Source organism: Euprymna scolopes, chromosome 35 (genome assembly GCF_053919585.1).
Source record: "Euprymna scolopes isolate OS-2025 chromosome 35, ASM5391958v1, whole genome shotgun sequence".
In the NCBI taxonomy this organism is placed as follows: domain Eukaryota; kingdom Metazoa; phylum Mollusca; class Cephalopoda; order Sepiida; family Sepiolidae; genus Euprymna; species Euprymna scolopes.
In genome coordinates, this window is record NC_136516.1 from 3045397 (window position 1) to 3072662 (window position 27266).

Below are 27266 nucleotides of genomic sequence, written 5' to 3' on the forward strand. Positions count from 1 at the left end.
CTGATGAGCAAATCGTTATATCTCCTAGGGTTAGTTAATCTCTCGACGGAGGCTTCATTTCTGGAGCAATCGCTATTTACAGATCAAAGACCTTTGATAGTGTATGGCAAAAAGGTCTACTCTATAAAATATCTAGCTATAAAATAGCAGGAAATGACTTTTCAATTTTTAAGTCATTTCACTCTTATGGATTCGTAAGAGTAGTGGTTGACTGGTAGAAATCAGAAACTCATAGTATTACTACTGGAGTCCCTCAGTTGTCAATCTTAGATCTAATAATCTTCCTGATCTACATAAATGATTTCCAAAATCATATCCTAAGATCATTTATGCTGAGGAAACTATGGCAACACTTCAATGGCCGTACCCATTCCTCTGATCTTGGCCACGTTGGGTAATGAGAAAGGAGGTGGCTGGTAAATGTTGATGCATCTAAAATAAAACTTGTATTCTTTACATCATCAGCGATTTCATGCCTGTTTAGTATCTACCACCTGAACGGCTCTCATCTTTGTGGGGGTCTATGTTTTGACAGGTTTCGAGGTCTTACGTTTACTCCTGATCTGGAAAAAGTTGGACCGTTCGCCCGCTCCAGTAGGTATCTTACTGCTGATGCAATTTCCTACCTGTATGAGAGCCCAGTACGTTCAAGGATAGATTACTTTTGTCCCACCTATGGAGGAGCTGCTAGAAGCAACTTATCCTTCCTTGACAGAGCTTAAACTAGATTCGTAGCCTAGTTGGGAGTTGTCCTTTGCTATTCTCTGCCACCTCTTTCCAACAGAAGATAAGTTGCGAGCCTGTCTCTGATTTATAGTTATTTCCATTGCAAATGCTCCTGTGAGATCAAATCTATGCTCTCTGTTCTGACTTTCACACAAAACACTCCTATAGCTACAATCACAATCAATAATCGTCGCTCCAAATTTATCAGTGCATAAAAAACCTTGACACCTCAAAAGCATGTGGGCCTGATCTCATCCCAGCTGTGCTATTAAAAAAGTGCTCAGCCGAAGTAGCCCCAGTTCAATTTTCGGGGATGCTGAAAACGAATATCACAGTTAAATTTGTTTTATGATATGAAGCAATTATTAGGTGACAAGAAAGTGGGTGCTCATTTTACGTTAAATTTATATATGAAAGTGATCCCCTACTTTTTGAAACAGTAATTCCATCATATCATATACACTACTTATCTCCCCCTATTTTAAACGTAATATTCGTTTTCAGCACAACCGAAAACCATTAAAAGTCGTAATTTTAAAGTATTTGGGGGAGTTGGAAGAACACTTGACATCGACTAAAAAAATTTAGACCTGGTTTTTTGGTTAAATGTAAAATGAAAACCCACTTTTTGGCCACAAAGCGTTTAACCAGACATGTCATCTCTAGCATTTTTTCAAGTTTGGCGATCGAGAGTTGGGGTGTGTGTGGATAAAACATGACAAATGCAAAAAATTTTAGTTATTTGTGGTGGGGGGATTACATTGGAAACAAAAAATAACGATAAATTTAATTAATTTTTATGAAACCATTATGTACTTTCACCTAACACTTTTATAAACAGAACGAAATCAAAAATAGGGCTAATTCAATTTTTTGAGCGGGGATGGATTACCTTAGAAATATAAAATGACTAAAAATTTAATTTAATTTTTTTTGGAATTAATTTTTGGTAGATCTTCATTTACCCCCTTTTTTGATTGCACGGGCATTCACTGCTATTTTTATTGAAACAAAAGTTGTAATGATTTATTTTTAATTATCTTTTCTTTGGGGGGATTTCCAGTCCTCAATATCCAGAGAATATTGTCTTCAATTTGTAACCCTTCTGCCAGAAAATCTGGTGGAGAGGGCATCACATACTTCTTTTTGGGGGGAGATTACATTTACATGTTTTCATCCGTTCTTTTATTTTTGTTGCATATGATGAAAATAGGTAGGATATCGGTGTGGTGCAAACATAACTTCAGGTAATTATGGGTACCCATGCTAGTGTATATATATATATATATTTAATTTTACTCTATATAAAAAAAATCTCGCATTGTTCTTGGCTTTTAATTTTACCTTATAATATATATATATATATATATATATATATATATATATATATATATATATATATATAACTACTTAATTTACTCACATAAAATTAATATACGAAAGTATAGATTTATGCGTAAACTTTAAGTATTTACTTCAAAAGTGCTCAATACGTAGGTAGAGCTAGTTAGTAATTTATAAAATATATATGGCGATTAAGCTACACTGAATATTCTGCGGTTCATTCACTCTAGGCCTCCTCAGGCGCATAAGCCTGGGGAGTCCTAGAGTGGATGAAACGCGGAATATTCAGTGTACCTTAATCGCCATATATATTTTATAAATTACTATATATATATATATATATGCATATATATATATTCATATATATGTGTGTGTGTGTGCCTGTGTGTGTTCACACGCACGCACACAGACATATATATATATATATATATATATATATTCATAAAACGCGGTATAGGAAACAAAATCGTTGATTTGTGATATCAAATTTTAAATGAATTATACGGTAATATAATTATTTGTCGAAGATATTATTGTTGTATTATCGTATGAAAGGTATTATTAATGTGTTACTCTTTTGTATTTATTATTTTCAGGTGACTCCCTCTCCCCCATACACAAACTATATTCTGAAAAAAAATCTCTTCCACTTTGCATTATTTGAAAAAAAGAATCAGAATTCTGCTATTGTTTATGATTCAATAAGTCGAATAAGTAGCATTGCAATTACAATTCTTGTCGGGCCGGGATTGCTGAGAAAAAATTTAGAATAGCGGGAACAGCGTTCCTTTATTCAAAAAAAAAATGGTCGTTTCAAGACGTGAATGGCTGCAGCTTTCAACACTCTGGAACTATAAATGACAAGTTGAGGAATTGCAAATATAAGTTGCGGCTTACGAAAAAATGATTGGCAGAATCGATGCGTCCAGAGTTATTAAGCAGAAAGAAAAAAATCGTACTATTACACGCACGAACACAATATATATATATATATATATATATATATATATATATATATATATATAAATAACTACTTCATTTACTCACATAAATTAATATACGAAATATAGATTTATGCGTAAACTTCAAGTACTTACTTCCAAAATTGCTCAATACGTAGGTAGAGCTAGTTAGTAATTTATAAAATATATATGGCGCTTAAACTACACTGATTATTATGCGTTTCATCCACCCTAGGATTCTACAGGCTTGTGCGTATAAGCCTGAAGAGTCCTAGAGTGGATGAAGCTCAGAATATTCAGTGTAGCTTAATCGCCATATATATTTTATAAATTACTAAATATATATATATATATATATATATATATATATATACTAGCAAAAGTATCCGTCGTTGAATGGGCCCCAAAAAAGCTTAAAGAAAATGGACTGATTTATAAAAGTACTAGCGGGGCTACCCAGCGTTGCTCGGGGCCGTATAAACAATGAGAAAATTGAAGTTGATTTTGAACATATTTGTTATTCTTCGGATAGAGTGATTTTTAATATCTATGTACCATTAGCTTTTTCAAGCAAATGAATATTTTACCTACCCTAGGGCGGGTATCAAACGTATCAAATAATTGTACCTGATCTAGGATAAGTAAATTATAACATATATATGAAATAATGTTTCCTTTGCGGGAATGGGTAATATACAACACATTTTTAAAAATAATTTTACCTACCCTCGGACGGGTAATTAAAATACATACATGAAACAATTTCACATACAATCGGCAGGTATTGTACAACATGTTCAATAATTTCTCTTACCACCAAAGCTACCATAATTCTTTGTTTATATTATATATATATATATATATATATATATATATATATATATATATATAATTAAGTAATGTGATTTATAATTGAAAAATTTAAAAAAAAAATTAAATTTAAAAATCAAATTTTAATTAAATTAAAAATCAGTTTCATAAGAAAGAACAACAACAAAGTCAATTATCTGTACGATCGTTTCGGAAATCCGTGCTTTTTATTTGTGGTATACATGAAGTCACGTAGAACAATTATACATAGTTTTTTTGGTAAGCACGGTCTCCTCATCAGCAAATTTAGGAGGATTTCTATTGAATTGAAAAGATACCAAAAATAAACCTAGCATTAAAAGTAAGGCAGATGAATCTGAAAAATTGAAGTAAAAGGTTTGAGTTTAAAATTTATAAGAAAATTAGTATAGGTTAGAGATAGAAATGAGTAGAAAAAATATTTTTTTTGAATTTACATAATAAATTTGATTTAAAAATATATAGATATAATTACCTTTTAGTTTTTCTTTTTTTGAAATAAGAAAACTGTATTTAAAGTAGTCATTTAGATGTTTGCTATAGTTTTTATTTTATTGAATGATGACTTTTAAAAGGGCGACGCTCGTGCAGTAAATTGTTTCCGTTAGCGTATTTAGATTTAAAGACGCTACAGTTAATATCTATAGAGAGAGAATATTTATTTTGCAAGTTTTTAAGGGGAGATAATTGTCATGTGTTATTGGCTTTATTTATTATTTGATTTACGAGTCAAAGGGCGGTAATTGGTCTAACTAAATTTATTTAAAAAAAAAAGTAATCTATTTTTACTAATGAGTAATTTTTAATGATTTAAGGTGGTTTATATTTATTAAATTTAAACCAACGTTTATGATTACATGATAGAAGCTCATGTCTTGAATTTACTAGTTTTGTTGTGCTTTTTATATCTTCATATTTTAAAATTTTTAGGGTTTCTTTTGTACATAATGTACAAAATTTATCTCCTGGTTTATATGATTTGCAGGTCTCAATTATTTGTCATTTTAAGTTGAAAGAAATATTGCTATTTTTTAGTTGCCAAATATAGTTGGATAGAGTAGTTTGGTTTGATAGAGAGTTTAAAAATAACTGCTTACCAAAAAAACTATGTATAATTGTTCTACGTGACTTCATGTATACCACAAATAAAAAGCACGGATTTCCGAAACGATCGTACAGATAATTGACTTTGTTGTTGTTCCTTCTTATGAAACTGATTTTTAATTTAATTAAAATTTGATTTTTAAATTTAAAATTTTTTTTTTTAATTTTTAAATTATAAATCACATTACTTAATATTGAATTAGCTCTAGGACATTTAACTATCGAGCTTATTATATATCTAAATTACAACGAGCATTTCCTGTATTTTAATTTAACTAGTAATTCCACTATTACATTAAAATACACTTAGCTCTTTAGACTATTATTCTAATCTCCTCTCTCTCTCTCTCTCTCTCTCTCTCTATATATATATATATATATATATATATATATATATATATATATATATGTATATATATATATATATGTATATATATTTAGACAAATATTATTGAATAGCACGGAATTATTCTGTTATACAATGTTCCTTTTTATCTTCTCCAATCTCTTAATAGTCCTTTTTGTGTTCTTCTCGAAATTGTATATTTTGGATTCATAATCGCGGGCGCTTTCGACAGAAATACTTCTATCATCATCAAGCATATTGTAGAAAGAAATATTTTAAAAAAAAAAACTACATCCTTTAATTCCTCTATTTTAAATTTTAAAAGTTAATGTCCATTACGTTATAAAACGAATATAATAAGGAATCTTATACATCGTGCAAAGGTGATTTCCTCCAGCAAAAATATTCTTTAATGGATTAAAAAAATATAAACAAGTGTTAGTAAATAATCAATTCCCGAACTCTCTTGTAGATAAAGAAATAAAACTAGCCATTAGCAATTTGAATCAAATGAGTAATATTCAAGAAAATTTTCAACCTGTTAATATATATTACCGTAACCAGTTATACAAAAACTCAAAAATCGATGAGAGCATTCTTAAAAATATAATCCGTAGACATGTGGCTCCCAAAAATAATTCAAAAAATAAAATTTATTATATCTTATAAAAACATACAGACAACGAGCCTTGTAATGAAAAACATTTCGCAAACAAATGACCTGTTTGAAAGGACCAATGTAGTTTACAAATGTATCTGCCCAATAGGAGAGTGTACCTCAAATATTAGTAGCTACATTGGTTCAACATCTAACACATTGTCGCGAAGATTGACTCTCCACCTCTCTGACTCTGGTTCTATATAACAACATTTGAAGGGGCATGGCTGCCAACATTCGGAATTTCGAAGAATTATGGTAGAAAATAGAAGAGTATTGCAGCTAAGAATACTCGAAGCATTGTACATCAAAACAAAGAAACCTCAAATAAATAATATTAATTATGAGTGCAGCCGGAACGTTTTGAAATGTTTGGGATAAATGATTAAATATATATATATATATATATATATATATATATATGTGTGTGTGTTTGTATATATAAATGTGTTTAATATATGTAAAGAAAGGAAAGAAAAAGTCCGCCCACTTTACTTGTAACAAATTACCACGTGACTAGGAAAAATGTACATAAAAGTAAATTCAAAAACAATCTCTACATTTATTTCTACAATATGCCTGAGGATTATAGAAGTACTTCTGTCGAAAGCGCTCGCGATTATGGATCCAACATATACAATTTCGAGAAGACCACAAAAAGGACTATTCGGAGATTGGAGAAGATAAAAAGAAAATTGTAAAACAGAATAATTCCGTGCTATTCAATAATATTTGTCGAAATGAGAAAATGCTGCCTAAATATACACAATATATATATATATATATATATATATATATATATATATATATATATATATATATATATATATAAATTTGTGGTTGCTATGCTTCAAAGGTAACTTAACCAGTAAAATATAACGAGGTTAATACAGGAGTGCTAAATACGTAAATAGAGTAAGTTACACTCAATTTTTCTTTATATCAGCGGTAATTTGTTGCTACACAATCATGAGCATGTTTTGGTCCTCTAGTCTGTAGTAAGTAGATACCTCTTTAGGCAACACCTTTTTTATATAAGCGTTGTGTCCTGATTTATTAAATGCTAGATGACCGAAACATGCCCCTGCTTGTGTAGCAACAAATGTTTTCTTCTGTAAAGTAAAATGGAAAGTATATATATATATATAAGTTGGTTCCATGTCTTAAAACACTCTGTCATAAGTTGTGATCGTTTTGTGTAACATTTTCAGACGAAACTTATTCTTTGGTGTTTTATTTTATGTTTATCATTACATTTTTCAAGCTGTTTGCACGTACTAGTCTTGAAATCAATCATCGTGTTGTTTTTAAATGTACTAGAAATGAGTTGGATTTTTAAAAATAATAAACGTTGGTTCTCATTCAAAATGTTATTCTTATTAGCTTGTATAATTTTTAATCAATGTTCACCCCAAACAAGGCACGGTGACACTTTGATGTAGGGGGCTACTATCGAGGGAATAAGTTGCATGGCCATTATGAAGGGAGTTGAGTAGCAAGGTGGTTGCATAACACGTGTATGATAATTCTTGTAAAAATAAATGTTATACACTTTTATTCGATCGAAAAAAATCTTTTCCCGGTAGGCATCACAGAGATTCATCAAAAAAGTTAATTTTTTTTTTTGAAGCAAAACATTGACTTCAGTTCCGTTGTTTGATCTTTAAATATAATAAATATAGTTTTTCATCTGTTCTTTTATGTGTATCCGCACGATAACATATAAATATAAGTTGTTGTTTTTCTTTTTCTGTAGAAATTTTTTATGACGAAATAGAATTGGTGCACTGGTGAAGCAAAATGGCGGATTTTAATCTGGGGTCCTGGCCTGCTGGCGTCTTCCCCCCCCCCTTAGAAAAGTACACTTCGATTGGTTATCAAAATAATAAAACATTATAGGGAGGAAATAAGTTTCTACATAATAACGTTCTGTTTAGAAAAGCATATTCACATTAGGTGGGATTTCTGTTTTCTATTCTGTACCTTTCATCTTCGAAAAAATTTACTTTTTGGCTCGCAATTATATAAAAAATTACATATATTACTACAACTACTACATCTACTACTACCACTATTACTTTTACTACCTCTACTACTACTACTACTACTTCTCCCCTCCTCGTCCTCCTCCTACTAATACTACTACTACTAATAATAATAATATTAGCATCATCAAATATATTAATTCTTTTATCTAAACCACTACCTCCAAATGGATTTCTACATTTTTAAAGGATTATGTATCGGAAAATAAAACAACTATTTAAATTGTCCGCGTAGGAACACAGTTTCCTACATAAAAGCTACGTAAAATAATACTTATTTCCGGCCCATTCTTGGTTAATCTTTCCAAAATTGAAAATACTCGTACAGCAAACATTTTTTCGATCGAATGTCAAAATTTATTCATGTGTTCGTACCAGCGTTTGTTTAATTTTCAATTTTATCAATGACCCTGGGCAGCATTTTTTTTTAAATTCTAACTCAAAGAAGACACACTAAGTTATTATTTTTTTTTAGTAAAAACAATCTTAAACATTAGTTTAAACACAAATAAATTTATTTGGGTATGTAGAAGAGTCTTGCCTTGTGTAACATTTATTTGTTGAATATGTGTTTATAATTTATTTTATTTTCCACAAATTACATTAATAAATGTCACAATCCCATTCTTTTTAGCGGCTACGTGTACAAGTTTAAATGTAGATATAATTTCTCTTTTTAATTCAGTAAATCTTCAGAATGTTTTCTCTGAAGTTTTTTCTCCAAGATTTTGATAAATTTATTGGAGCTTTTCATCCATATTTTCCACTTGCATCCAAACAGAAGTGCCATAAAATTATTTCAAAACAAGCCGATGACAAACACCGTCAATGTACTGCTTGCGCCAACGAAATTGATAAAAACCCTCCAGAGAATTTATAATCTTTTTTTATAATTAAGTGAACTCCCTCATAAAGGGGCATTAGCGAATGGATACAGTAAGTTTACAAAGGGAAAGGACAAGCAATCCCCCGTTAAATGACCAATGAATAATATAAATTAATCTGTGAATCCATGTTCTATTTGTAAATGAGATTTATTACCCATTCTGTGACCCTTTTCACTCTTATGTTGAAAGTCAACAACTTCTAATAAAAAAAAACAATTTGTGTTTTTTTCATTTTTTTATTAGCAAAACAAATGCAGATATAATTTCCACTTTTAATTCAATAAATCCTCAGAATGTTTTCTTTTTATGTATCCAAGATGTTGATAAATTTACCCGATATTTTCATCTATATTTTCCACTTTCGTCCAAAGAGACGTGCCACAGATCTTAAACTATGTCAGAAGAAGCCGATGACAGACACCGCCAATGTACTGCTGGCGCCGACGATATTATAAACAAAACGCACAGAGCATGTAAAACATTTTAATAATCAAATTAATTGCGCATATAGAAATTTATCGAAGTGATACAAAAAGTTTGCAAAGGGACATGGCAAGTTATTTCTCCAAAAATGACCAATAAAGAAAATAAATGAAACTCTGTGCATCCCTGTTATATTTCTAAATGGGATTTGCTACCTATTCTCTGGCCCTTTTCAGTTTCATGTTGTAAATTAAAAAAAAAACTTCTAATGCTTGTTTCAATTTTAATTGGCAGAAAAGTAGAATCGGAAATAAGGCTTCGATTTTCCGACTCTGATAACGATACCGAGACCAAAAACGTTCCCATTTTTCGATTCCCGATTCTGATTCTTATCAATCGTCCCAACACTAATATATATATATATATATATCTCGATGTCTTTCTCTCTCTCTCTCTCTCTCTCTCTCTATATATATATATATATATATATATATATATATATATATATATATAGTATACATTATTATTCTTAAATGAATTTTAATCCTTAAGAAACGCGAAACAAATGAACTGGCAGAAACACGAAATGAAGTCCTCCAATCTGTAGTTGGTGAGGACAAAAATGAATGGTCACATAAGATGCCGCCAAGACTAAGTTTTGTTTCTTGAGTAATTACAACCTGCAATAGCAATGGTTAAACGTACATTACCTGACAATACTTCTTTTAAAATACTCGGTCTAACGTTCACAGGGCATATTAGTTAGAACAGATACATTGAGAACGTTGTCAGGGCCGCTTCGAAGAAGCATGGCTCTCTTTATCGTGCTTGCAATCTACTTAGGCCTCAAAGTATCGTGTACCTCTCTAAGGACACTATTCGCCCATGTATGGAGTATTTTTGTCACATTTAGTAATGTCCTGTAAATGTTCTCGAATACCTAGTATTGGTTTTATTGTTAGATGGTTGCTGTGATGAGGCATCCTAGGAGGAACGCGTGTTGAGAAAAATGCTACTGCAGTTTCAGCTGCTGACGTAGTTGTTTTTGATCATCCTCACGAATTGTGAGTATACGTTTCTCCAATATTTTTCTATTATGAATTCTTTCTAGAACGATATTGGTTACTTACGGAAAGGGACCGCGTGAATCCAGCAAACATCGTATTAGTGTAAAAATGCTTCGGTTGGTGCTGCTGCTTATGAAGACGGAGAATGATGGGCGGTCGTGTTGACGAGCTTTAGAATCATGGATTGATAGGACGGTTACTATTGTCGTTGTAATAGTAAAAGCTCGTCGTTATATTTAATCTTAGAAGAACAGATAGTACACTTTGCTCTATCGATGGTTAATAGAGACCGGGGAGACGAGTCCTCTACAAACTCATTTCTTTTTATACTGTGTTCGAGCTGCTGCTGACATGTGTTTATATGTGCAAGTGCTGAAATAGGTTAATCAAGTTATAAACTAATCCGACCCGACAAACTAAAATTATTGAATCACAAATCGCACGCCTATTTATGCATGTTTGAAATTCAAGCGTTACGCGCGTAGATTAATGGGCATAACCTAAGCACTTCACATCCTAGAAATTCTTTAACTAAAAACTTTAATGTTTGAATGACATGGGTGGGGCATTGTCAACAACCATCACAATTGGACCCTCATATTGTCTCTTTGCGCCTCTCAAACATTCTCGCATCCAAGACTGTACGCTTTCCTTTCGTAAAGATCCTCTTTGAATTTCATAGTACACGACGCTATGGGCACCAATATATCCAATAACGTGAATATTGGCACCCTTAGTACCGCTGAAACTACGTTACATCGCCTACCCTTTAGAGAACGTCCGTCTCTCCTGGAAATATAAGTTCTTTTCATCGATAAATAAAATTTGTTTTCCAGTTGATTTTTAATTCAATAATTAAACTAAACTCGCACTGTTAATGTCATGTTATTATATAGTTTCAGAGATATTTGCATTCACTGTTTTATTGTTTGCGACGTTTTTATAGAATTAAAAAGATTTCCAGAATAATCGGAATGATTTGACGACCAAAGTAATTGATGCAAAGAGACATAAACGGGTCACCATCTTTATAACTGAGATTAAGAATAGTCATAAGATGGTCAATTGTGGGAACGAAAATAGGATGCTTCACATCTTGAAAGGGCTTTACTTTACACGCACACACACACACATACACGCGCGCGCACACACACATGTATATATATATATATATATATATATATATATATATATATATATATATATATATATATATGTTTAAAGAAAAAATAGAAAAAAAACGAATGAAATTATTAAAATCCAACCCATGTCGGGAAAGATTAAACAGACATCTTTTCATTTCCACCCACACCAAAAATACAAAAATCTACGACACTCTTAATAGGCTTGGTTTTCATCTGATACAAACAACTTCCTCAACCTAAAACAGACATTAAAAACTACCAAGCACTCTCCCAAAACCCTCACATACGATGCCGGTATATATTCCATCCCATGTAACAACTGTCAACAAGCGTACATAGGTGAAACACAACGAAAATTAAAATTAAGACTTAACGAGCACAGAAGAGATATAAGGAATGGTAACGCCCTAAATGCACTCTTTTGCCATTGTGCAGAACACGATCACTCATTTAATTTAGATCAAGCGAAAATTATTAAATACGTGATAGATAGAGCTAAAAGAAGACTTTTAGAATCAGCACTAATATTGAATACTAATACTATTACGCAAAGAAAAGGCTTCTACCATTTAACCCCTAGCATAGGGAAAATAATAATCAAAGGCAAGGTATCAGGGTGGATCCTGGCTAGCCGTTTTTCCTTGAATGTTTCAGGAAAATGAGTAGTTTCGCAAAAGAAAAAAAATGTACATATTTATTTTAATGCATTTTTAAAAGTGTATATATAGACATCAAACATACCAACCTTCCCATACGCACACATATTCGTCCTTTCCCGACATGGGTTGGATTTTAAAAAACTGTCTTTTTTCGCACGATCTATGACTTTTTCTTTTATCACATTTTTATTTCAATTATCCTGAAGATGTCCTCTGAAACAAGGACGAAACGTTGATTTTTAATAATTTCATTCGTTTCTTTTCTATTTTTTCTTTAAACATAACGTCAACAACCGTTGGTATATTTTTTCATTCCTTATACATATATATATATATATATATATATATATATATATATATATATATATATATAGTGTTATAATGGAATAATTCCAGAGAAAATCCGGGTATGAGAGCTCAATGTGTTAAACAGAGCAATAAGATAAAAAATATATAACACGGAAATTACATAATTGTCGATGCAATAATTTATTTCAACCTTATGGTATTTTTAAGCATCTAAATCAGACAATTACATTTTTGATACTGAAAAAAAAGGAAAGAAAAGATCGGGCTTCGACCCTCAAAAACCAGAGGGGGTGGTAGTAGCAATCCACTTAATACATTTTATAGAGAGGGTGGTAGGGATTAAAAAAAAATAAAATTAAAAATAACAAATAAAAATATTAGATTAGACACTTATAAGCGGCAGCTCGATGTAACCATAGATATACACACACACACACACACGCAACACATATACATACACCTACACCCACATACACACACACACGCCTCTAAAATGTACGTTCTTACACGAAAATGCCTTGACACGCGTTTACTAACCTAGGAAGAAAGGAGCGAAAGTATACGGATATATAGTGAAAGAAATAGAACAGCGCGTAATGGAAAAAGAAGAAAAAAAGAGAGGAAGAAAAAAAGAGGAGACAGTGATCAAATGTTTACTGTCATATTAGTCTAGAAACTCTGAGAAAGATAAGGGAAAGAAAATGGATGTTATACACGCGTCCTATAGTTAATTGAGTCATGGAAAGTAGGTCTATTAAAAGATAAATAAAAAATAATAAAAGTAAGAAAATAAAAATAAAAATAAAAAGAATATTATATACAAAGTTTTAAAACTATCTGTATGTTATTATGTAAAAATTAGCTAGAAATAAATATTATCTTATAATTAATTTAGATATTGTATTTGTAATATAATACTATGAATTAAAAAAAATGAGTCTTATGTATTTAATATTTTATATATTTTCATGTAAATAATTTATATTTCAATTCTTAATTGATTAAAAAGTGGAAAATTGTAATATTGGCCGCCCCCAATTCGATAGGACGTATCTAGTGTCGGTTAATATACACTTTTATTCACTCCGTACAACAAAAGTATTCTCATGCACGCATAAAGAAATAAGTAAAATAATTAGATTTTTGTGTTGATTTGTATCAAATCTAATAATATCTAGTTCTAGTATTTGGTCTTTTTGACTAAACTCAGTTAAATAACTAATGTATTATCTGCAGAGAAAAATTATTTTCTTAAGGCTATCTCATTTATTTATAAGTAATTTGGATAAAACAGGTACTTCGGGGGGAAAAGACCTAACTTAGATTTCGGACAACAAATCATAAAGTAGTTATTATCGAGTATATACCGGACAACACTATAATTGCCAGTGGGGTAGGGTGGGAGGGTTTATCGTAAATAATCTAGTGGTGTTAGATTCGGTGTCTTTACCATTATAGAATTCTCTGTTCGTCGGATCTAGAGTTATTGGTTATTTTAAATTTACATTTATGTCTACATCTGGCCATCAGTTCATCTCGTTTGTTTAGGAGATTATTGTGTTGGTACTTCAGGATTCTTATTTTTTCCTCGAGGCATAAACTGCATCTCTGCCTAAAGCCGTTTGGAACGTCCGAATGACATAGGATTGACCATGAAATCACTGGGGATCGATTCTCATTTTTTAATAACCACGATTGTTTAGCTAACTCGGTTTTATTTTTAAGTTCTGGGTTATTGAAAGAATGTTTGTGGTCATAAAAACGTTGTTTCCAGCTTCCGGCGGAAATACCGAAGTAAACTTTTTTGTCCCTGTTATTTTAATCTTGGTTGATCGTGGCCTTATAAACCACGCACTCAACTTCACAATTACCGTCCAGTGGGCAGTTATTTTTCACTTGGCAGTTACATTTGTCTACTGTAGCCTTATTTCTATTAGAGTTGTTTAATATTTTATTATTATGAGTGCTAATTATTCTGTCCATGTTTTTAGTGCACGAGTAACTTATTTTAATTGTTTTTCTATTAAATATCTTCCTAAGTGGATTATTTATGGTAAAATGCTTATCTATTAGGTTCAAAAATACTTTCCCTATGTTTATGTTGGATAGTTGACAGTATGGGGGATTAAACCATATTATTTTCCGGCCTCTGTTCTTAGATTTATTTTATTTTTATTTTCCTTCTTAATATATGTGAGGTTTTCACTGTGTCTGCTTATCTCTAGTGCTCTATTGTATATTTTTTTATTTGCTTAAAACATTTCTTTGTTAGCCGAAAGTTTATTAATCCTAGTGTTAATCGTTTTAGGTATTTGTTTAATTATGCAACTTGGATGGTTAGATCTAGTATTAATATAAGAGGTGTGTTATTATCTTTATTGAACGGCTTGTATATCCCCTTTCTTAAGTCTAGAGTCATGTCTAGATAATTAACTTCCGATAGTGCTCAACCACTAGACTATTGGTATTTGCCGTAAATTCATGACGAGATTTAAACGTAGAATTCGCAAGGTATATATACTTCAGACTTCCGGTTTTAAGATAGATGAATATTGGCTGAAGAGAGCTTGATAAGGATACCTTAAATGGGCCTTATAATCGGGCTTGAAACCGACGGTACCAATGATCTGTCTCCACTAACAACTTTCTGTACACAATATATGTATATATATATATATATATGTATATATATATATGTATATATATATATATATAATATATATATATATAAAGAGAGAGAGAGAGAGAAAGAGAGAGAGAGATTTTTACTGCAAACAGCTCCTCCAGCATATTAATATAACCTTTCATACTTTCATGAATCAGAGTCCATTTTCCGAAGGCTCTTCTTGAACCCAGTCAACGACGGGTATTTTTGCTAGTCTAAAATATAAAGCTGAACGTCTGTGTGTGTGTGTCTGGTCACGTATAGGATCCTATATAGTTGACTCTCATAGAAAGCTGACCAAATATAATGATAGAAGATGTATCGAGATAGAGGAATGGGTATGTTTGATCTGGCATAATGATGACTCATTAAAATTGTGAGGTCTGAGTACGCGCCTGGTCCACAAAGTATGGAAATAAAAAAATGTAAAATTAAAAAAAAAACGTTTACAAGTGTTTTTGATAAAGATGTACATAATAATACTTTGTTAAGTATGTTTTAATTTAAATAGGGATGGTATAATAAAATTGTGGGGTCTGCGTTCGCGCCTGGCCTCCATAGAGAGGAAATAGGCACACACTTTAATAAAGACTTTTCATGCCGTTCATATATATATATATATATATATATATATATGCCGTTCATATATATATATATATATATATATATATATATATATATATATATATACATATATATATATGTATATGTATATATATGTATATGTATATATATATGTATATATATATATATATATATATATATATATATATATATATATATATATATATGCGTGTGTATAAGCAGATATTTTTTACTACAAACAGCTCCTCCAGCATATTAACATTTCGATGCATTTTTTACAGATCGGTTTCGACTCTTTCCTTACAATTAAAAGGAACCGTAATACAAATACCGAAAGTCTAACATGTTAATGGAGATGTTTTCTATGAAAAATAAGTATTTAGATCTTGGAACATCACTATTCTGTTAAATATATATACGTATATGCGTGTGTTCTTCTGTGTGTGTATCTTTGTATTTGTGTGTGTATGTGTGCGTGCCGATCTGATTAAATACTACAGATTTTTTGGTAGTTTCTTTTCTTATTACTTTTCTCGGCGCATCGAGCAATTACTTCTGGCCTCAGATTGGAGTGTTTATAATATATCTCGAAAGTTCTTACGTTCAGACATCTTAATGTGTTTCATCATATTCACAACGCTGGATGTTCAACAATAATGATATATAATTTTTAGGCGCCATGGTTTTTTGGGTTGAATATATAACAGTTCTAAATGATGCTGACGTCAGGTGGAAACTTAGAATTACGTAATGGGGATATATGAACGAAATGCGTTCAATAACTTGTGACGCCATAAAAGAATACGAATTTTTTTGCGACTTCTATAAAACAAACGAAAAAATAGCAAACAAATAGGAAGTAGTGACTACATGTCTTTTATTAAATTGGTGCATAAAGAAATATTTTCATTTGTGTAATTTAATTGAATTCTTGGGGAAATATTGTTTTAATTATTTCTAATTTCAGGTTTTGTAAAAATAAGATTTGTTTAAAAAAGCACTGGAAATTTATTTTTCTTGTATGTATACGAATATGTTACTTCAAAATAATTAAAAGAATTAAAATAATTATAATACACAAAATTAATAAAATATTAAAATGAACGAATCAATTTTGCAAGATGTAATAAATTCTTGGTGAATAAGAACAAGTAATTGCTGAATAATGCATAAAATGAAATGAACGAAGTATTTTCAAAACATGTTTGTAAAATATTGTTTGAAAATCAAGGTAAAAAAAGTTTGCATGTTTTTTATTTTATTATTATTATTATTAATATTATTATTATTATTATTATTATTAATATTATTATTATTATTGATATTAATATTATCATTATAATTATTATTATTAATATTATTATAATTATTATAATTATTATAATTATTATAATTATTATTATTGTTATTAGTGTTATGATTATTATTATTGTTGTTATTATTGTTATTATTATTGTTATTATTGTTGTTATTACAATTAGTATTATTATAATAATAATTATTATTGTTATAATAATTATTATTATTATAATTATTATTATTATTATTATTGTTATTATTATTGATTTTATTATTATTATTGGTTTTATTGTTATTATTATTATTGTTATTGTAATTATTGTAATTATTTATGTTATTATTATTATTGTTGTTATTGTATTGTTATTGTTATGATTAATATTGTTATTGTTATTATTAATAATATTATTATTATATTTATTATTATTATTATCGTTGTTATTGTTATTATTGTTATTATTATTGTTATTATTATTAATATTATTATTATTATTTTTTATTATTCTCATTGTTATTATTATTATTATTATTATTGTTGTTGGTATTATTGTTGTTGTCGTTATTATTATTGTTGTTGTTATTATTATTAGTATTATCATTGTTATTATTATTATCATTGTTATTATTATTATTATCATTATTATTATTATTATTATAATAATAATTATTATTATTATTATTAATCTTATTCCAATATTATTATTTTTCCAATAGCTATTAAAATGTATTCCGTTTCGTAATCTCTATTTCGCAATTTTAAATGTCAACGTAAGGTAATCATCGGTGGCAATGTTTTCTATTCAACTTACTAAGACGCTTTATGTCATTCCAAAATTAAGCCAAATCAAAACTGGAGCCACACTCATATTCTTGTCAAGGGGTAATATATTGCTCTTGTTATAGCAAAAATTCGAGAACCTAGCCCTTGTTGTATCAGTCTGGCTTTCAAAATTTTCATTTTGCTGTTTGTTATAGTTTTACATATATACTAACTAAGAAATTAAAAAAATATATAATATAGACTTGATACAGTTTTATTAGTAGTAATGTCTGAATTCATATTTATTTCCAAATCGTAATATATAAAATTGAATGAGTTGGAATTAATTTACTTCAAATAATGTTATGAATAGATAGTAAAATGATTTTATACTTAATATATCAGTTATAGAGGGTTTTTTTTCTTGGAAAATTTTATGTGTATACAATCCAGGTTCAAAATCGTAGTAAAAGTTAAATAAATTATTTCTTTGAATAAAACTGCTATACACTTTTTTAAAATAACAGATAATCAAGAACCCAAGAAGACTTTCTGGCAGTATCGAGTTGGTAAAAACAGTTACAATTATATTTAGCACATAGTTGTTAATATAAAAAAAAAATTATTGTCCGCTGAATATGAAGTGTACTTTTGAAATCTACTTGTGATTAATTTCAACCAAGTAAAATATTTGTTTATTGTCCTAATACAACTTTGTATTTAACTTTCAAGTGCACTTTATATGTAGTTTATGTTATTCAAATTAAATCACCGTTTCTATATGAACTCTCATCGTTGGCGATATCTATCGATCTATCTATCTATCTATCTATCTATCTATCTATCTATCTATATATATATATATATATATATATATATATATATATATATACAGAGAGAGAGGGTGTGTGTGAGAGGGAGAGAGGAACACTAAGATTGAAAAATGAAGACACAAAGATATTTACATTAACCTCTATAGAAAACGCCCCACTTTTATCTTAGAATTCGATACAATTTCCCCGAACAATATACATATTTTCATTGATTCATTTCGTTCCTGGTGAATCCAACGCTAGACGTCGCATTCCCATAATGTTACCTAGCATCTTTTCTACTCTTCTGAAGACAAGCATTAGGCTTCGAAATACCTTAGTATAAAGAGTCCCTTCTCCCTCCCAACTAAATGTTTGTATACTTTATTAAATACATGACCCCTTCTATATTCATCAATATATAGTTTTTGTGCCTTCATTTTCCAGTCTTATTGCTTCCTATATAAGCTCCAATCAATTTTGTTGAGCTTTGTATTATCCCGATGAGTCTCTTTATTATCCCAACTCACTCAGCTATATATATATATATATATATATATATATATATATATATATATATATATATATATATATATATATATATATATGTATGTATATGAGAGGGTATTTTGTAAGATTGGTAATTAGGAAAAACCTGACGAGAGTGATCAATACTATTACTATTGCAGAGCAAATATATAATTAAAAATAAAACACACACACACACACACACATATATATGTATATATATATATATATATATATATATATATATATATATATATATATATATATATATATGATATATTTCATCGCTAGGGTTATGAGATAGTATCAGAATAATGAGAAAATTGTATACCCCTCCAGAAACAGTATATTTTCAATGCGACGTTTTTATCCAAACTTTAAGCTCAGAAGATTTTTCTTATGTTAAACTTCGGAACGCTCACGTTGTAGTTTAGTAGAAAAACAACAACAACAACAAAAAAACAGAAGCAAATAGTGAATTTATTTGAAAAAATAATGTGTATATTGTTTTCTGGTTTCTTAACATTTTTTTCGTTGTAGGAAAATGGTTCCAAAAGTAAAAATATTTTTCTATAACAAATAACATTGAAGAGCTATGAATACGGGAACAGTGCTCTTAAAATAAGCGATCCGCTGTGTTCACCGATGATATATTTTACCCTAGTTTCGAAATGCTGCTAGTCTTGATTATGCACCTCACCCCTATATGTCATGGCTTGATTTTTTAAAATCTGCCGTCGTAAAAATCTTCAATAGAGAGATAGTATTTTCAAGTCGTGAATCCATAATTTCAGTAATCATAAAAATGAAATTCGCAATCTTCTTTATTATTCCTGTGGAATAAAAATAGGATGGAATACCTCTGAAGCACCCCTGTTAGTTTTTGATTCAGCGCATTAGATTCGTCCTTAATCTGTTGAAAATCATAGACGTCAGATATATTGCCCACTGCAACATATAATGAACTTTTTATAAAAAATTTTATCAATAAGAGACACAATTAGTCAATATATATTATTACTATCGGTGGGTGGGGCTTGTCTTTGCCCGAGCATAAAATACGCTTCAATATGATATGTTTTGTGTCCAGATTTCGTATGTATAATTTTGGAAGTTTGATTTCAAAAGCGAAAAAAGAAAAAAAAAACATGTTTTTTTATACTATCAGCTAAAATCGAAGCCAAAACCGTAGCATTCAAAGCTGGTGACGTTACAATTGTACCAACGTGACACACATTTATACTGATTTAAAATTAAAAATAAACTGAGATGAATGTACAAAATGTTTAACTATTTTTAAAAATCAATTTTGACCTATTTTTGACCCGTTTAAAATTTCATTGGCTTAAAATCCGATAAAAAACGACCTATGAATATTCAATCATCTGAGGCACCTAGAACCGCCTAGTGACTTTTACAACCGGGGAAGACAGAATTTGAAAATAAAGAGAGATAGACAAGCCAACAAACAGACAGACAGAACGACGTACAGATATATAGCTATTAAGATATTAGGATATACGCTTGCAAATTGTAATATATATATATGGTATCATAACGGCCCGGTAGCGGGTTATCGTTATCAACTTAAAATATTATATATATATATATATATATATATATATATATATATATATATATATATATATATATATATATATATATATCATGATATGTTTTTATATTTGGATTTTCCAACTCATGTTATAATCTCGCGCGTGTAAACTCAGGAATCTGTGATGAATTTACAATTGAACACTTTTTTAAATCCATATTAGCCATATACTCTAGTTCTGTAAGCCATTACCGTGTAGAAATCTTAAGTAATTCGTATGTATGTTCTAAGATACGCCGGCACTGATGATTGACGTTTTAATCTCCAAAAAGTGTAATATAATTTTTCTTAATGCTATATTTGTTGAACAATTTTTTTTTCTCTCTCGCCAAACAAGGCAGAAGAACGCTTTGTCGTGACGGGATACTATTTGGGACCAGATTTTCAGGGATGCTATTTATGGAGTTGGACAGCGAGATGTCTGTTCACATTACACTTACATTTTTACATGTTATTAGAGTCAGGGAAACAGAGGCTGGGAAGGGAATTCCAAAGTGCAGCAGTCCGAATTGAAAAAAAATATTCGAGTAAAATGCTTTGACTCATCGAGTGCTCTCTACTGTGTAGGGTGGGATGTTACTGCTTGTCAGGTTTGTCGAAGGTAATGTTGGAGTAGGAGAAACTAATGCGCAGAGTTCATCAGAGCAATTACTGTTGTCATACTTGTAAAATAGGCACAAGAATGCAACGTTTCGGCGACCGGAGAGATGAAAGGAAACGTGTAGATTTACGGATTCTACGGGAAGATTAATTTTTATTCGACAAGATGCATCTTAACAAGAAGAAACGGAGAAGAAGAAAAATATGAATACAAATAGAAGACAATTTAAACGAAGAGGAGCAATAGGTAGTAGTTGTAGTAGTAATAATAGAAGAAGAAGATGTAAAGAACGAACAGAGTAAAGATTTAGTATTGGTGCACACCGATTGTTGACTTCCATACAGAGTTTTTTGTTTTAAATACAATTTTTAACACACAGTAAATCGACTTTTATTCTCAATATAACAGTCAAGTTTTGTCGGACTGATTCCCCTGTAATCGACGCATTGGAACGACGTATTAGTAAAAATCGTTCAGCTAATAACGAATGACGGAAACAAAGGAGGCCGGAGAAGTGAGGAATTCTCCTCATTTTCAGTCACGTCACAAACCGGACAAGTCGAATTTGATTTCTGCGATGGTCGTTCGACCAACAGACGCTGTCGAGAGAAATGGCGCCGAGAGTTCGCTTAAACGGCTAAATTATATTATCAGTAAAAACACTCGGCAACGATTTACATAGGAAAAACAGACACCATGCTTTTGTATGCAATAAAGAACCACAGGCTCGCACCTTCTCTTCGTCGGCATTTATTTTTTTTTTTTTCGGGAAAAACTGATACTCATTGCTTTTTATTTCTATTAGGTCCCTTTCATGTGTGGTCTCTGAATTCATACGCACACACATATAGACACTTTAAGCGTACTAACAGGAAAAACAAAACTGGTATTGCCCGGGATTATCCCCATACTCAAGTTTCTAACCCTTTTTTATTCTTACTATTTTACAAGAGAATTATAGTTTGTTTTATCGATTGCTGCTGAGTCAGTTCATCGGAATTTTCTATGTTCTTTTTTTTTTTCTCTATTTAAATCGCTCCAGACAAAACTGAAGCAAAATAATAACATGAAATAAACACATTATTAATTCGAGAACCATACAGGGATAAGAGTGAAATGGATAGCTTCTATCCTGAAAATAGCAATTGTTTCTCCTTTGTCAGAAATATCACTCATGGAAAGTTAAGACTAAAGGACAATATAAGGAAAGGTTGTACAAAGTTGTGAAAAGTAAGCCTAAGTCATGCTTTCTCATTCCGTAATAACGGTACTGGATGTGGCCTTAAAATATATCCGATGGTGAGGCACAAGCTTGTGGACTTTGGGAGTGTGGAACCACCCTCTAATTACAATTGCTTCCAGGTCCACTCTGACCTGGAGGGGTAGTAACTGTTAGGGTCCTAACTATAGGTCGTATAGAAATCGACTTAAAAAAATATATATATATTTTCTATTAAAAAACTGGTTCTTCAAAATCACTGGATTCAGCATTAAATAACACGAAAAGGGTTGGTATGCCGTAGAACAAAAACAACAAGCCAGCAACATTCCGTAAAAGGTAAATCTTTATAATTCTCCAGAGGCCGCAGTGGTAAAATGGCAGTTGAACACAACCGAATAAGTGAATACACTATATACGATATGTCTATTAGTGTGGGTCGCTTTTGGAACAACGATTAGTCTTGCACAGAAAAAGCTGTTAACTCACCCAACATATGAAAGTGCTTAAAAATTTTATCCAAAGAATTACAAAAAAACATTTAATGAACACATGAATTTGAACACTAAAATAATCGTATATTGTGGTTTACAAGGTGTTAAAAGATAAAATAAACATTGCTGACACACTTCCCATAGCACTAGATCTACGAGACTAGGCAGAGTTATTAGTCTTTCTCTACATAGGAACCACCCAGAATTATGCATTTCTCCCACCATTTGATGCAGCTCTGAAGGCCGTTTTTGTAGAACACCCCAGGTTGATACTACAACCACGACGTGACTTCAGAAATCAAGGATGCATCATCTGGGAAATGCTTCCCTTTCAAAAACAGCTTCATGGCTGGGAAGAGATGAAAGTCAGAGGGGGCAAGGTCAGAAGAGTAGGGAGGATGGAGTAGGATTTCAGAACCACACGTCCGTGCTTCTGATATGGGAATATGCGAGGTGTGGACCGGAGAGTTGTCCTGCAGGAGGAGGGTACCTTTGCTGATCTTGTCCCGCCTCCTTATTTTATAGCTTTCCTTAATTTCCTCAAAAGTTAAGCATAATAACTCCTGTAATTGTGGAACCCTTTTCCAGGACCTCTGCCATCACTACTCCGTCCTTGTCCCAGAAGTCTTTGAGCATGACTTTGCCAGCGGAGGGCTGCACCCTTGCGTTCTTTGGAGGCGGTGAGTACAAGTGCGTTTTTCATTCATAATTCTTTGCATTTTTTGCGTGCTTTTGGCTGTTAGGGTAAGGGTTAGGATTAGGTTTCGCTAATTTCAAATCAAATAACTAGGTCGATTTGTATTGATTATTTAATATCTTTTTATATTGTTTTTTCTCGGTTTCTGATATTTTGATTTATCGTTTTTTTTTCGTTTTTTTTTCAGATATTATTTTCTAAAAAATATTGGGAAACATATCAGAATTCTTACTCGCACTTGAGATTATAGTACATTTACTTATACATAAAATGAAATAGAACCTTTCCACACATCTGCAGGTTATACAATGAAGCACCTTCAAAATTTTTCAAATCGGACCTATACTGCACACGCACTTTCAAAATTGTCAAATCGGACCTATACTGCACAAGCGCCTTCAAAATTGTCAATTCGGACTTATACTGCACAAGGCCCTTCAAAATTGTCGAATATGACCTATACTGTACAAGCGCCTTCAAAATTGTCAATACGGACTTATACTGCACAAGGCCCTTCAAAATTGTCGAATCGGACCTATACTTTAACTATGTCATACAAATCCGGGCCACGCTGGGTATTACGTAGTAAATACATACCAACCTAAAGTTAATTTATACTTAAAAATTAGTAGCTGGTGATATAAACAACGTTTTCAAAGCAGTAAATCTGATCGTTACTAAATTGCAATGTATATATTTTAAGAAAATAAAGCAAATAAAATAAACCTCCTTCATCGTTTACAAGGAGCATTCTTGTTTGACATTTTTCTTACTCTTTGCAATTGTTAAGTTTATCTTAGGATGTTAAAATAATAAAGCACAGGAAAGAAAATTGACAACCCAGCGCATAGTTTTCAAGTTTTTTCTCAAATACAAAATATGTTTATAATTGTATGTCTCTTTCTTTTATTTTAATTGATTCATATGACGTTTTGGGGAGAATCATATCGAGATTTCTTGTATTTTAGAATAAACAAAATCCTATAATTGTTCATTTCATGTGCAATAATATTAAAGTGCTGTGAGTTACATCATTCAATATACATCAAATTTGTTCTACATGTTCCAATAGAAAACAGAATATATAAAAAGCCAGAGAAGTAAAATACAGCCAAAAAGCAGTTTCGTACTTGGTCCTATATAGAGAATACCTCCATCAGAATAATATGACAAAAGACAGAGAAAAAACAGTGATTCGTCCGGTACTGCCTCAACATATTATGAAGAGCATGTTTTCTCTTTTCCAGAGAATAGTTATGAAACACATGGTAATATTGAGCAAAGAAGGCAATTACAGCCAATTTAAAATCCCACGGTATGCTAGTTAAATAATCTGGATTGATTCAATGGCATATGGCTTCTATTTAAAGTTTTTTTCACATGGAGGTCACTACTTATCAAGGCCCAGAAGCTACTCGGGGATAAGGGTTTTATTTGCAGTTCAGATGAGAACATCCACAATACCTTCCTGGATGAATTGAAATTAAGCATACACTTGAAAAAAATAAATAAGAAAAAGACAATGTATGAAATGGAAACCATGATTCGTATTGGGGTGTATAGTCGACATGATAAAGACACTTTAATTTACCAGGAAATCATCGAATTCGATGGGGAAACAAAAGTAAGGAATGATATTTGCCATTGACAAAGGACATCTCTTATGAGGAATAAGAAGGATATCCTTCATATAGTTTTTTTTTTCTATCACCGCATTGATACTAATGCAATAAGTTTCTAATACTATATGCAATGAATTTTGGACGAATATAAGGACGTGGATACATTAAATGTCCTAGGTATGCATCTGGGCTTGTCACCTCTCTAGCAAGATATTAAAATGAAGTTACGCACTATTCGTTGTTCATGAATCAAAATACATTTCTTTCCAGATATTTATTTAAATAGATTAATGGCAATAAACAAAACCAACATTATTTTCTCGGAAAATTGGAATATCGTGAAGCAATAAATAAGTTACTCTAGATAAATATTATTCATTTACTAGCTGGCAACCCGGCGTTATATCATCGTAAAATACGTTTAAACATGATATTTTAATTTATACAGATTGTGTATATTATTTTATAAAATCAATCCTATATTTATTATTATATATTACAATGAATATTTTACCCGGTGTACTATATTCACACACAAAAAAAAAAAGAAATTAAAAAATAATAATGATAATGTCGTTCATTAAATTCCGTCTGTGTTTGATTTTACAATATTGCGTCAGTTGATATTTAAGTTTGACGAGGAAAGCCCCGAAAAGTCGCTCCGTATTAATGCTTAATTTTAAAATATGCAAACGAAGAAATGATTTGCGGCGATTTTTAATTGTACCTCTTCTTCTATCTGAAATGTAACTCGTTAATAAGAAAACATATAAATAAAATGCCAGGGTACATCCAGTCTAGTACAGTGAATAATTAGATGTGTAATCCAATGCTCTCTGAATTAACTATATCTCCAGATTATGATAAATCTGTTTATCAAGAAGAAATGTATTGTTGAAATTTCTTTATCTCCCTTGGCGGATATAACGTAAAATATTCCCTGGTAAAAATGGAGTCTTTCTCCGTATGATAGAAAAGTTATTTAAAGACCGGATGTTTTTATATTTTGATACTTGTCGGATGAATTTCTGTAGAAAATATTTCTAAGAATTTTGCTAGATATATAAATTAGCTTTGTGTGAATTTTGCTAAAATAGACAAAGCCGTTTAAGAACCTTAGAGGAAGAAAAACACACACAAATGACCTTTATACTATAATAGAAATAGAGATGGAGGTAATCTTATGAGCGGAAATCATTTTGGAACGCGCACTAGGTATTTAACGGGAACACCTTGGCTCATAATATGCTGTATAGAGAGCAGTGAGCCTTTAAATGGAGCAAACTGTATCATTCTACCGAGTAGCCTAATGTCTGTATAGTTTCAGCATATTAATCCTAAAATACTTTCCAAAACATGATGAATTGTGTTTAGTTGTTTTGAAAGGGAAGAGGAGAATCAAGTGAAACTGACAGAATAAAACCTCGAAAGGGATATACTTAGGGGGGTTCATTGTAAGCAGACGAGTGCCGTACCTTGTAATTATTTATGTGTTGATGGGAGCAAAGTAAGACTGAACTCAAACAAGGAATAAGTGAATTTATTCGAAGCTTGGAAAAATCATGGATTAGAATCGATAAATACAAACATGAAAATAATATGGTTAAGCTTAAACATGGAAAAGTAAAGAACTTGTTGTTAAAACCGGAATAGAAAAGGGCAGGATATTTTAGTAAATATATAATAAATTTATAACTAAAAATATTGTAGCATTAGAATTAACTATATAATGTTATAAATTTAATTTTAAAAATTCTTAATACTGCAATATTTTAATTATAAATTTATTTTATATTTTACTAGAATAATGTTTTTTCAGTTTAAGCAACAAATCTTCTGCTTTTC